General features: G+C 43.1%; 1 protein-coding gene and 1 long non-coding RNA gene across 6 annotated transcripts in view; one reads left to right on the plus strand and one right to left on the minus strand.

The window, feature by feature from the left end:
* The window catches only part of appbp2 (amyloid beta precursor protein (cytoplasmic tail) binding protein 2), a 299,366-nt gene that overhangs the window by 44,031 nt on the left and 241,117 nt on the right, over positions 1-14,218 (plus strand). For 4 of the 5 annotated variants that reach the window (XM_069910740.1, XM_069910736.1, XM_069910735.1 and 1 more), the window contains exon 2: positions 13,146-13,192. The exons of the other annotated variant lie outside the window; for it this stretch is intronic. The gene's annotated coding sequence lies outside the window, so the exon portion shown is untranslated. The remainder of the gene's footprint in view (positions 1-13,145; positions 13,193-14,218) is intronic. 5 annotated transcript variants of the gene reach the window in all.
* Positions 1-14,218, minus strand: part of LOC138749434 (uncharacterized) — a 42,378-nt gene that overhangs the window by 24,357 nt on the left and 3,803 nt on the right. The gene's annotated exons all lie outside the window — the stretch shown is intronic.

The following is a 14,218-nucleotide window of genomic DNA, read 5'->3' on the forward strand; positions in this document are numbered from 1 at the left end:
CCATAGTCATCAATATTAGTAGTCGATGGTTGTCCTCTCACGGCAGGATCAGAGAGCTGTAAGTATGTTTCGAAGCATCTCACCCAGTGCTTAAAATCATTTGAGGCTGTAGCTGACTGTGGGTTGATGACGAGGCATTCCAGCCGTAGCATACGCTCCATCCCTTCAAAATTTTTTAGTTATTAAAATTGTAGTGCGCGTCGAAGGAACCAAAGACTTGTTGATCTAAACCAAGGGTTTTACTAACTAAAAGACTGGAGCATATCACAAGTAGGTTGACCAGTCCAAAATGACCTGGTCTGGCTAGGAGCAATCCTTTTAGACCTGCCAATAGGTGTGGCTACACTCTCAGCCAATCACAGTCATCCTACACTACCATCTGTACATATGTACATATACACATTGGTAATAGAATCTGTACTATCACACAACCCCTTTATCAAATCTATGGACATTTATTCTAGATTCTTTGCCTATAATGCTCCTGTCATGGATAAAATTTATTGGCCACCAATCAACATCTGTAGAACACTGATGGTTGAGTCATTAATATTTGTTGGATATTGCTGTGTGCATTTTGAATGTTACATTTGCACACAACACAGAGGTGTGATGCTTTAAAAATATCTAATTGACTATTAATTACTTAGGAATACCATAAAGGCTGTAATAGATTGGTAGGTTTTCCTTCTAAGTGTTTTCTAAGAGCAAAGCAAATTCATTGACCTGCAGAAGGCAAAGAAACAACTGAAAAACCAATTTACTTCATTTACTCTTGGGAGATCTTTCAAATTCTTCCTAAGTTTTTTTTTCAGTAGTGATACTTATGAATCCTGTAACCACTGACTCACTGTGTTATGCCACAGAAGATCTTTTTAGGATGTGAACAAGGCAGTACTTAGTGATTTGATGTTTAAATCCCTCCATTGACTCCTCTTTTATCAACAGCACAGCTTGACTGAGCTAACAGGAAACAGGGCAGCTGGAAACAGGCAGTCAGGAAGTGTGTTGTTGTCATTGCCATGTTGTTTTCTTTTGTGTTTGTGAGAGCAGGCTGGAATATCATGGATATCAAGAGATCCATTTCTATCGTGGATACTTCCTTTACCACTGTTTAAATGTGCAACTTTCTCTTGATCTTTTCCATTGTTCAGGGTGTTAACAGTCAAGTTGAATACACATATGTGGATAGAAGGCTATTCGGATTTCATATTATGATATAAAATTAATGTGCTCATTTAAAATGCTGAGTATTTTACTTTTGCTGCAGGTCATAAGCTTTTTAAAATCTAGCGTCGATTCATCTCACCAGAACGACTCGTAATTATTTGGCCTGCTGTTTTCAGGTTTGTTATTACACTCTCTGTGGACCCTAGTTTTTCACTATTTTTCCTCATCATTATATCATTTTATAAGGTAGGTTATCCTTGTTCTTAACAGAAGCTGTGGCTTGACTTTCGGATGAAGCTTATTAACCCATAGAAAATGATGAAAACCTTTCAGAGACTGAGGGACCAGAAAACCGAAGCAGAGATGTCGAACAAGATTCGTTGGCAAATGGGGCAGAGAGCAGCAAAATAACATTGCATATTGCCAAAAGAGAATCAGTTTAATGGAGAAAGAAAGGGCAGGCTAATTATCATTGCAATATGTGTCAAATAATGGATATAATTAATAATTACAAAGCTGTTTAAAAACTTAAAAGGACATTAAATTAATTAACAACAATATAGAAATGATAATGTTGGACATATATGCTTTCAAAAAGGCTTTTGTAAAGCGTACAACTCTTTTTTATTAGGCACACGTTAAATGATTGTTAAGTAATGGTACATAATTGTCTAAAAGGTAGGATTTTCTAAATGGGCAGAAGGTATACTGGGGTATCCTTACAAATTGTTCATCTTGATGAATAATAATAATGATGAGGTATTTGGTATATGGAATGTAATTTGGCACTTTTTAGATAATACAAAACTTAGTAGTGCAGAAAAATAGACAGTAGCTGCAAATCATAAGATTTAGCAATTAATCGTAGAATACTGTTCATTGTAATAAATTGCTCTGGATTGTTTCCATAGTTTAAGGCATATATGAACAATCTAATTATAATAAAAACATAAAATGTTGGAAACACTTAATCAGTCAAAATCCTGAAATGAAAACTCCGTTTCCCCCATCTGCTGAATGTCTCCGGTGCTTTCTGTTTTCTCAAAAAGGGTCCTGACGTGAAACATGAACCATTTCTCTCTGCGGATGCTGCCTGACTACCCCTTCCCCACCTCCCCCCACTTCCCCAACCTCTGAGTTCCTCTAAATTCTTTTTGTTTCCTCAGGAATCTGGCATCTGTCGTTTCTCTAATTTTCTTCTTTGAATCTTTTATTTCAAATTCCCAGCTTGTGCAGTTTTTTTTTTGTTTTTTGATTCATTTATAATATTGTTTAGTAATTAAGTCACAATATTCATTATTCTTGAAGAGTTGAAGAAGTAAGATAACAAATTTAACTTGGACATTTTGTTAAGTCAAACCTGGGCAGTAAATGCCAGGGCCTTTAAGATTTTTAATTTAATTTAATTTAGACATACAGCATGGTAACAGGCCCTTTCAGCCCACAAGCCGTGCTGCCCAATTACACCTATTTGACCTACAACTCCTGTACATTTTGAACGGTGGGAGGAAACCAGAGCCTCTGGGAAAAACCCATGCAGACATAGGGAAAACACACAAACTCCTTACCGACAGTGCAGCATTCGAACTCCATTTCCTGTCGTTGGTGCTGTAACAGCATTGTACTAACCACTATGAGACTTAGAGACCGAGAGATGCCAGTACATCATCCCTTGAAAGTGCCAACACCAGTAGGCAGGACGATGAAGAACATGTTTGGTATGTTTGCCTTCATGAGTCAGGACATCAAGTCCAGAGTTGGATGTCGCAAAGCCACGCTTGGAGGATGTCATTTAGCCAGAAAAGGCACATAAAAGTTTCACAAGGATGTTACTGGGACTGTGGGCTTGAGTTACAAAGAGAGAGGCAAGATTGGCTGGGACTTTTTTGCCTGCAGTGTGGGAGTCTGAGGGGTAACCTTATAGAGGGAAATAAAATCATGAAGGTTCTAAATAAGTTGAATGGTCACAATCTTTTTCTCAAGGTAGGGAAGAGTTCAACAAGGTGGTACATGTTTAAAGTGGAGAGTATCAAATGGTTAGTAGTTCTTTTGTTTGTTCAGCATTCTCACTGCCCATGGGAAGAATGGGAACCTACTGTTGGAACTTACTAGAGGGAAATAACTCCTTTCCCCGGTGTCCATTGTTCTCAGGTATCGTCACGTAACATAAGAACATTGGGGCCTCAAGATTAAATTATTTCAGTACACTCAAAAAATCCAAGATTGTAAAGTCTACTTCATCTTTAATGCACAGAGAATGCATTTAAGTAGCCACAAATTTCCTGCTTCTAATCCGTAAGTAACACTAACAGTAGGCAACAGTATGGTTCAGAATTCCCAGGAACATTGTCAGCTAGAAACACCAGACATTGTACCTCACATAAATCTAATCCTGCTCTGAGAGGTGAGCCAAAAAGCTGACCAATATGATGATACTTAGTGCGAAATCAGTGGTTTTCAAACTGCCCCCCTAAACTCACATTCCATCTGAAGCAATCCCTGTGTAATAAGTGCTCTATGAATAGTAAGGGATTGCTTCATGTGGTATGTGAGTGCGAAAAAAAGGTTGAGTACCACTGCTCGAGACCCAATTGTTACTGAAATATTTTGATTGAGAAAAATTGTCATTGACCCATTTCCTGTGGAGTTATGAAACTGTGCACATAATGAGTCATGAGGTACGATTAAAACAATGGTTTTCAACTTTTCCTGACAACTCGTATACCACCTGAAGGAATCCCTTACTAATCACAGAGCATTTATGGCTTAGGGATTGCTTAAGGTGGAATTTGAGTTTAGGGGGGGAAAGTTTGAAAACCGCTGTGCTAGATTGATATTTACATCATTTCTAATCATGTTTCAAAAATGTACAAAGAAAATACCTAATATATGCTTAGGAAAGACAAAGTCCTTTGAAAGCTTTTTCATTTGGAACTACGGCAATTCTAAATACTTGAATACAAAAGTTTCAAAGTCAGTGTCCCTCAGTACAAAGTCCTATATCTGGAAACTGCAGTGTTGATCATTTGTTAAATCACAAATTGAATTGCCTGCCATTTTCCTGTTTGTGGTTAATTGTTCAGCATTCTCATCATTTATTTAAGGTCGTCTAAAAAGGAACAAAGATTACAGGCTGTTCTCAAGCTAGTTCAAAGCCACAGCCTCTGATACCACTGTGTCAGCTGTTTTGTCTTTACTGTGATTGGTGCTGAAATGATGACTCAGTTGACTGCAACCTATGGCACATTCCTTTCTAAAGACTGGTTATTAAAATAATACTGTGCTTGAAATGTGCAATGGTGAACTGCAGAAAGTAAGGCAGAATTAAAAGACTGACTTCAAATCTTTTAAAATATTATTTCCCTGATGCTTGCTTCGTGTAATGGTGAGTTACTGTGAAATTCAGAATGTTACACAAGCTTTTCTTAACCTCTATGAGCTTATTACAGAACTAGTCATCTGTGATACATACTAGAATACTAGACATGGATAAAGAAACCTTGCCTGCAACCTGTTATTCTTGCATAGAGTTGATAAATGTTTGAATGGGTGCTTTTATTTAGGGCAGAAACATGGCTGAGAAAAGGGAAAGACTGGCAATTCAATGCAAAGTAGAGTTGGAGATAAGAGAGGAGGGGTGTTTTGTCTTTTTTAATTAAGGAGAACATCCCAGCAATATTTCAAGAGGATAGATCGTTTAGTGAAATTATATGGGTGAAACCTAGAAATGAGAAGGAAGATCCACTAGATAGGTTTGTCTTATGGAACCCTAACAGGCGGCAGGAATTAGAGGAGCAAATCTGTAGAGAGATTACAGATAGATGTAGAAGCAATAAGGTTGCAAAAATAGATGATTTCAACTTCCCTTGTATTGACTGGGACCCTCCGAAAACTTGGATGGTGTTGAATTTAAATATGCCCAGCAATGTTTTCTCAAACAATTATGTATATGGCCCTACCAGAGAGTGCATAACTCCTCTTGGAAAACACAGAAGGATAAGTGAATGAGGCAGCAGTTGGGGAGACATTTGGAAAGGTACGTGGATAGGAGAGATTTAGAGGGACATGCATGCAAATAGGTCTGACCTGGGTAGACAGTTTGGTTGGCATGGACAAATTTGCTGTAGGACCTGATTTTGTGCTGCAAAATGCTATGGCTGGTGTGAAAATGTATCATTTTAAATAAAATTTCAATTACAAAATGAACAGCGATAATTTTGTATTTTAGAGTTGACCAATGACCTATCATCCCTACAGAATGGAACATTTTTTTTCTGCAGCAAGATATTCTTGTCGTCATTCTTCATCAACTATGCTCCCAGCAGAATTTTCTCTCACTCCTTGAGCTGCTGCTGGTTCCGTCTGGATATATTTCTTATCCCTTCATTTTCTTCTCAGCCATATTTTTCACCGTCCATTTATAAATAGAGCAACCCCACTATCCCCAGATGAGATCTTTTCTTTTCCCTTTTGTCATTTACTTCCTCCTTGTCTGGATATATTTCTTATCCCTTCATTTTCTTCTCAGCCATATTTTTCACCGTCCATTTATAAATAGAGCAACCCCACTATCCCCAGATGAGACCTTTTTTCCCTTTTGTCATTTACTTTCTCCTTAAATGGAAAACTAAACATGACTCCACAGTTTGTTTCTGCATTGCTTTATTCAATCTACCCTTGAGGAAATAGAGGAAATTTTGAATGGCCAGGTACAGAGCCAGCAATTCCCTGTTGAAAACACTGTACTTGTGCTCAGGTGGGCACAAATGGCAACTGAAAAAGGCAAGTGGCTTCCATGTTTGGTCTATGAACTGCTGGAGGATTGCTCCTATTGCAATAGCAGACGCATTGATCATAAGGGTGATATGGGCCTCCATGTGTGCGTACAAGCATGGATGAGCTGGTGAGGGGGGTCTTTTTTTTTTCAAAAGCCGCCGTAGCCTCGGTGGTCCATTGGAGCTCTTGCGTGGAGGCAGATATGAGGTCGAACAGAGGTTGCATAATGGCAGCAGCCTGGGGAATAAACCTGTTGTAGAAAGAGACCATTCTTACAAATTCCTGCAGGCCTTTAAGCATAGTAGAATGTGGAAACTGATGAATGGCCTTGACTTTGTCCGGGAGGGGCACTGTGGCATCCTTGGTTAAACGGTGGTCCAGGAAATCTGTCTGTTGGCAGCCAAATTCACATTTGGCCGGGTTGATGGTAAGGCCAACCCAGTGTAGGTGGGAAAATAGTTGGTGGAGGTGGATGAGTGTTCCTTGGGCATAGCGCTTGCCACCAGGATGTTGTCCAGGTAAATGAAGAAGTAGGGCATGTCACACCCTATGACATCCATTAGCAGCTGGAACGTTTGGGCTGTGTTTTTTAAAGCCAAAGGGCATTCGTAGAAATTTGAAAAGGCTGAAAGGGGCGGCTGAGTGGTTGAAAAGTGTGGGCGCAGGATGGCTGGAAAGTCTGTAAGGAGGCGTGTGTCCCGGTTTGTAGCCATCTCCACTGTGGCAAGGTGAGTGGCTTTCTCGTTTGAAGTTCCTAGGGGGATGGTTTGAAATATTTCCAAGTGGACCAGGCGTCTTCACTGTAGGTCAACGAGGAGAGAGTGTGCCCGGATAAAGTCTGCTCCCAGCAACGGGTTGTCGACTGCGGCCAAGATGAAATGCTAGTGGAAGTCCATATCTCAGAAACACTGGGAAATGCATTTGTGGCCAAAAGTGGAGATGGCGGAGTTGTTGGCTGCTTGAAGGGTGGGGGCGCATGGTCTCATGCGCATCTCAAGGGGAGTTGGTGGAATTACGCTGATCTCTTTTCCTGTGTCGACTAGGAACCTGCAGTCCGAGATGCTGTCCCACACATGGAGTAGGCTGTTCTTTTGGCCAGCCGCTGTGGCCTTGTTTCCCTGAAACAAGCAGGGTTGATGGCATTTTTGAGCCTCTGCTCCCCAGCGCTGGTGATAGAAGCACAGTGGAGTTCTGAGTCTGGTGGGAGGAGCACTTATCTGCTGGTGGGCTTGGTTTGTGGCAGTTTGATTAGTCGATGAAGGGCCTCTGGATTTTCATGTTTCATGCGATAGAGAACGTCAGACCTAGCAGCTACCTTCCAAGGGTCGCTGAAATCAGCATCAGCGAGCAGGAGGCGAATGTCCTCTGGAATTTGCTCCAGGAAGGTGTGCTCAAATATAAGGCAGGCCTTATGTCCTTTCGCCTGTGCGAACATCTCGTCCCTCAAGGCAGACGGCATGTGGTCCTCTAAACCGTCAAGATGCAAGACCCTGACTGCCCTATTGTGGTGTGAGAGAGACCAAAGGTGGTTATGAGGAGGTTTTTTAAGGCTAGGTATTTACCCTTCTCCGGCAGCGCTTGGATGAGGTTTTCTATGCAGATTGAGGGAACTGACGACGTAGAAATACCTGGTGGAGTCATAGGAGATTTTCTTGATTTGGAACTGGGCCTCTGCTGGTCCAAAGCATGGGTAGCTCAAGCACTAAGGTGCTGACTGCTCTGGGATCCATGTGGTAAGAGTCTTCAGAACGTGGAGACTTATTAGGGTCGCCAAATGTAACCTGCTGGACGCGAGCGAGTGAATAGACTGGACGCAAAGACTGTGAGTTCTGAGGTTGCAGCGGGAATGTTTATTTAAACTTTGCGCGGTTGCTTTTTAGCTGAGAAGTCGGACCGCACGCACGCCTTGCCACTTGTGTCATGCAGACACAAGCATGCATGCCAACTTCCTTCGTGGAGTGGTCGAGATGGGAACGCATCGCCATCTCTGCCATAACTGCCCCATTGACTGCGCGTAACAAGCAAGGCCGGTTCATTGCAACAGATTTGTGCATCGCCACAGTACATTGTTATATGTTGCATTTTGTTCTCTCCCTGCCCAACCAATATACAATTTTTGGACGATTCTATGCAAATCGGCTCATTTCACTGTCTTTTATGCTTTATCACTATTTTTGAACAAGTGCCTAAGAAGAAGAGCCAAATTCTCAGTGAAAGGTACCAACAATGCTCTGTCAAGGGATACGTTGGAAAACACAAATGGCCCTAATGGTGATTCAATAGAAAATTTCTTTAAGATTACATTGAAAAGAAGAATTCTGTCCCTTTCTATCACATGTAAAAAGTCTCAACATACTTCAGGCTACTTTTGTGAGCAAGAATTGTTGCACATTGCTGTCAGTGGATCACCTATTAGTAATTGAGGCTTAGCTAAAATGAACCGAAAAGGAATAATTGATACCTCTCTAACCTGTGTCAATTTTTTCATTTCACTGCTTTTCAGAGTTTTATTTTTGGAAAGTACTCTTTTGTGTGGCTGCCATTGTGAACTGAACTGCTGGTCATGAACTAGAAGTGCGGAGACTGGAGTTCAAATCCCAGCAGAGGAACTGTAGTAGTGAATTGAACAACTTGATTTTTAATAAAAGCTTCTCTCAGAATCAGTAATCGAAAATCTGCCAGATGTTTGTAGAAACCAACCTGTGGCACTTTTGTAATTCATTCAAGGAAATCTGCCATTACTCAGTTTGGCCTTAAGTTATTTCTAAATGGACATGGCATGGAGATCCAATTTCTCAGCTCCAGAGACCCATGTTCGGATTCAGACCTTGGGTTATGATCTGTCAGGTTTTTCCAGGAGAGTATTGTTATCTCACATGTCCTCGAGTTCATCTCATATCAGAAAAAAACGTTGATGGGTTTATTGGCAAAACAACGTCCTTCCACTCAGACTCTATCACCTGATGTTCCCAGAGAACATAATAAAAGGGTATCCAAAAGATGGTGCATTGGAAACAGCAAATGTCACATTAATGGCCTATGGTGGACCCATGATCAAGCAGCTCGGGGGATCTAAGATCAATGGTTGGCATAAGAACATCCTCAGTCCATGGTACATGCAGATGGATCTCCAATTCTAGGTCTGGATAGCTGCTGGGAGTTGCAGTTGATCTCTGTCAATAATGAGATCGAGACAAAGAAGATACGCCAAAAGGATCAACAGAAACCCACAACAAAAAGAGGAAATAATTTCCATTGAAGTACCTAACAGGCCATGGAAAACAGTGGGAGCAGACTTGTTCACCGAGAATCAAGAGTGGTATTTAATAGTGGCTACAAGTGACCCCTCGTCAAAGGGGTGAAAGACCTGAGAGTGTCAACTATTACCTCTGAAATGAGAGAGCTCCTTGCTGAACATGTGACAATGGAACACAGTTCACATCACAAGAATTTAGAAAGCTGGCTGCAGTGTATGGGATTGTTATCACTACATCATCCCCATACTATCCCAAAGGGATTGAAAGACAAATGAAAACTGTGAAATGCACACTATTAAGTGTCGCAAAACAAAAGAAGACCCATGCTTAGCTCTTCTATCATTACGAGCAACACCTTTAAGGACTGACGTGAAGTTCCCAGCAACTCTGTGGAGCAAAATACACCCTCCAGAAGACCAGATGTTGAAAACATGATCCCCACCAAAGGTCATTAGAGAAGCTGAGATACCAAGATCGTACATTGTTGAGACAGACTCTGGCCATCAGCTGAGGAAGAACAGAATTCCTATCCGGCTGACACAAGATGTGATGAAGCAGAAAGCTTTAATACCAGCAAAGCCTGCAACACCAATATCAAGTGAAGAGACCACAACTACTAATACCAAAATATCAACTCAGCAGTTGTCAGATGAAGCACAACAAGGTGCATCTCCTCCATGTGGACCAGCAGCACAGAGCCCAACGGTCGCAGCCAAATCCACAAGGTGGCAAAGGAACATTCTGCTGCAAGTGCGATATCGATAAGAACTATTTAAAAATAGTTGTGTAAATAAATTAGTGTACAAGTTCAGTTGCTTAAGTTGCACTGGAAAGAAAGTGATAAAGGACACAACATTTTTCTTTATTTTGTCAGGATAATGTGAACTATTTTGTAACCGCCTAAGAATACACCCTTCTCACTGTAGTAACTGTAGTGCCCCAGTGTGGGGCGTATGTATATGTATGTGTGAGTGAACAGTTTCCTGAGATGGTGGAAGGCATCAGTAAGTAAATTCTCTTCTGTTATTTGAATCTTGCATCTCGGAGTTATTTAAGAAGCCTCCCAAGTAACACAGAGACATAATAGCTACCATTGGGGAAAAAGGTACAGGAGCCTAAAGACAAGCACTCAATGGCACAAAGACAGCTTCTTCCCCGCTGCCATCAGATTTGTGAATAATCAATGAACCAAAGACACTGCCTTATTTTTGGTGCGTTACTACTTTTATTTCTAGTAATGTTGTAAGACGGTTATAATATCAATATTTGCTCTATGATTCTGCTGCCATACAATGAACTTCATGACAATAAATTCTGATTCTGGGGAAAAAAAAGCCTCTAGAAGGATCTCAACTACCTCACTGTTGCTCTCTTCACTTCTACATCAAAGAAGAATAGAGGGGTATGCCCAAAATAATGTGGTTGATTCTTTACTGCCTGCTTATTGCTCGGCGAACTCCTAGAACTACTTGTAGCTAATTGCCACTTAAGTACAATAAACTGGAAAGTTCATCTGACATTGATCGAGAGGCTAAATACTAGACCATCAAAGTTACACTTAGACCATCAAAGTTACACTTAGTCCAGTCATTCTACCAAATCCTTTTCGTGCACATTTGGGGATTGCTAAATTGAGAGAGCTGTCCAACAGACTAATAAGGCAACTGTCTGAGATCATCTTTCCTTTCAGTCAAAGTATCAAAATTCTTTGCAAATCCGAGGAATGCCATTTCCTTTCACAGGACCGACTCAATAAAAGTGGCAAAGCAGCAATATTTAGGCAGGAGAAAATGGCTCTGAAAATTTTTAACATTGTGGGTATTAAATAGGATGGATTTAGAACAACTAACAGCTCAGACTTAAGCAGTGGGCCCATCAGGCTTTAAGACTTGTATCAAGGAATTGCCATCACTTTGCCAAGATTGCCAATGAGATTGGATGAGTCTCCTTCCATAAATTTTCTAGGAGTCTGCATTGACTAGAAATGCTTCAGAACCATTTGTGTTAATACTAGTTTGTACAGGTCAGTGGCTGGTGGTGAGTGAATCATCATCTTATTTCCCAGAAACACATTTTCAACAGTGTGATGAAATATTATCCAATTCCCTGAATGAATGTAGTTCTAGGAACACTAGGCCGTGGTGCAGTGTAGCTGTATCCCCAACCTGTTGGCGACCTGTGCCCAGAGCGTAGATGTGAACTGGGCGCCCTGATCGCAGGTGAGGTGAACCGGGAGCAGGAGTCGGTGGAGGCGTCTAGCATTGAGATTGCCTCGGGCCAGCGAGTGGTGTGGTCCACCACCATAAACAGGTAACGCTTGTCCCAGGAAACGGGTAAGGGCCCAACAATGTCCACATGAATGTGGCTGAACCATTCCCGGACGTGCTCAATCTCCTGTATGGGTGCCCTGGTGTGCCTGTGCACCTTGGACGTCTGGCAATGGGTGCATGTTCTGGCCCAGCCCGCGATCTGCTTCTGCAGCCCATGCCATTCGAACCGTTCTGCCACCATGGACCTGATGGACAGATGTGAAAGGTCGTGGATGTGACGGAAGACCTGCCTGCGCCACTGCTGTGGAACCACTGGCTGTGAGATGCCCAAGGAGATATCGCACAGGATGGTGCCTTTGCCGCTTGGAGTCGGGAAGTCTCGGAACCGCAGGCTGCTGATGGCGGTCTTGAAGGCCCTTGTCTCTTCATCAGCTTCCTGGTCTGAGGCGAGCTGGTCGAAGTCGAAGCCTGGCATCAGCGTGCAGATGACCGGTCGCAAGAGTGTATTGGCAACCACATTATCCTTCCCCACCTTGTGCCGAAGGTCGGTGGTAAACTCCAACATGAAGGAGTGGTGACGCTGCTGATGGGTCGACCAGGGATCCTTTGCTATCGTGAGCGGTTGGGTGAGGGGTTAGTGGTCGGTGAAGATGGTAAAAGTCCTCCCCTCCAAAAAATAGCGGAAATGTCGCACTTCTAGGTACATGCCCAGTAACCCGCGGTTGAAGGCACTATACTTGCGTTCCAGCGGCTGAAGAATGGCAGCAGGTTCCAATGCCCATTCACCTGCTGCTCCAAGACAACACCGACAGCTGTGGCAGAGGCATTGACAGAGAATGCCATATGCAGGTCGGTGTGCAGGTGGGCGAGCATGGCGGCCTTTGCGAGGGCATCCTTGGTGGCCTCGAATGCGGAGCAGGCTTCTGGGTTCCAAGCGAGTATCTTGTGCTTGGCTGCGATGAGGGCGAACAGTGGCTGCAAGATGCGTGCAGCTCCCAGGATGAAGCAGTTGTGAAAGTTGACCATACCCATGAACTCCTGCAGCCCCTTGAGGCTGATGAGGCATGGGAACTCCCTGATGGCGGCAAACTTTGCAGTGGCGGGCGTGGCTCCTTTGGCCATGATGTTATGGCCCAGGAACTGCATGGACTCTTTCCCAAACTGGCACATGGCTGGGTTTATTGCAGGCTGCTGGACTGCACTTATACTCCTAGCCTGGACCTGGCTGAGAACCATGCTGGAGAGCACTGATGTCACCCGGGCTTTACATGGTCCCCAAGCGCGGGTTTCTGAGCCCCAAGCTGGAAGGAAGGGAAACCCCCGATGGCGCCATTTTGGCCGGCTGCCCCGCCGCGTGGCTTTCCAACGGGGCCGGTTCGCCTGCCTTGTGGTGAGCCGCCACACAAGGTTCATATATTCAAATGAAGTTTGTTCAGTTTAAGTACAGTAAAGTATTGTCTTTTAAACTGTTTATTCAATGCAGCTGTAGTAGGTAGGCATTCAATGTCTCAACCAACCAGAAAATTCACTTATCCAGCATCTACCAAGCTTTGTAGGTGTCAGATACTGTATAACAATATATAAATATGAAAAATGTGCACAAAATTAATTAAGAACATTTAAGATCGTAAAATAAAGGAACATTTCACATATTTTCCCTTTTTAAACCCAGATCGGTGTCCCCATTCACTCCCATGGACTGGTATGGTGCTGCAGGAGGTAAGTGTTGATTCTTCACTGTTGTCATGCCTCGAGTTGATCCTGACCTCAGGTTCTGTATGAATGGAGTTTGTGTGTAATTTCTCTAACCTTGGAGTGATGCTCTGGTTTCCTCCCACATTGCTGCTAGGTGTATTAGCTATTGTAAATTACACTTCAATAATAATGATAAAAAGATTATTTTCATATAGATTGTTAAATATATATGTACACCAAAATTATTACTTGCTACAGTTGAATAGGTACTTCATGAAAAAATACTACTGCAATAGTATGCATTAAATTAAAGAGAGATAGAGGTCACGTGATGGTGAGAGTCTAGGAGGCTGGAGATCCTACGAGCTCCCAGACCTAGACGAAAAAACAGCATTAAAAATTGAAATCCAGGACATAAAAAGAGCAAAAACCCTGCCTGAATACAAGAAGAGGATGAGGAAGCTTCAATCAACAAAAAAAAATTACAACGAGGATATGTCGACCCTACAAGGTTCTGAGGCAAGTGAAGGAGCCTCGTGTTGGGAGTAATGGTGGTGCCAACCTGAGGGCAGTCAAAGACAATGCAACCCCACTGACTTCAGCAACAATGGGAGCCCCTCAGGCAGGCATACCCAGAACGGAGGAACAGCCCTGAGTGGCAGTAAGGCCAGTCAAAGCCTTGGACCAGGTGCAAGGGAGGACAACTGCTTCTCCCTTGCAGCTTGTAGGTTCACGCGCAAAGCAGCGATCTCCCCGACACTTGGAGTCCGCTGGCGGTGCGTCAAATCGGGGAGCAGCGGGCTCGAGTGGAACGAGAGTGAGCTCAGGAATCGCAAGCTCTGCCGAGGATGCAGAGGAGGTCAACCGGGACAGCGATCGCGAAAGCCATCGAGTCAGAGATGAGGGTCGGCAGGGCGAATGTAATGGCTGCAATGGCGGCAGTCGGGTGTGCGAGGGACCCAGCCACGAGGCCAGGAGAAGCTGGAAAGCCAGGCTGCAACAGAAAAATGAGGAAGAGGGGCCCAGAGCTCTCCTTAAGAGACATTTTAC

This window comes from Narcine bancroftii, chromosome 14, assembly GCF_036971445.1.
Source record: "Narcine bancroftii isolate sNarBan1 chromosome 14, sNarBan1.hap1, whole genome shotgun sequence".
NCBI lineage: Eukaryota > Metazoa > Chordata > Chondrichthyes > Torpediniformes > Narcinidae > Narcine > Narcine bancroftii.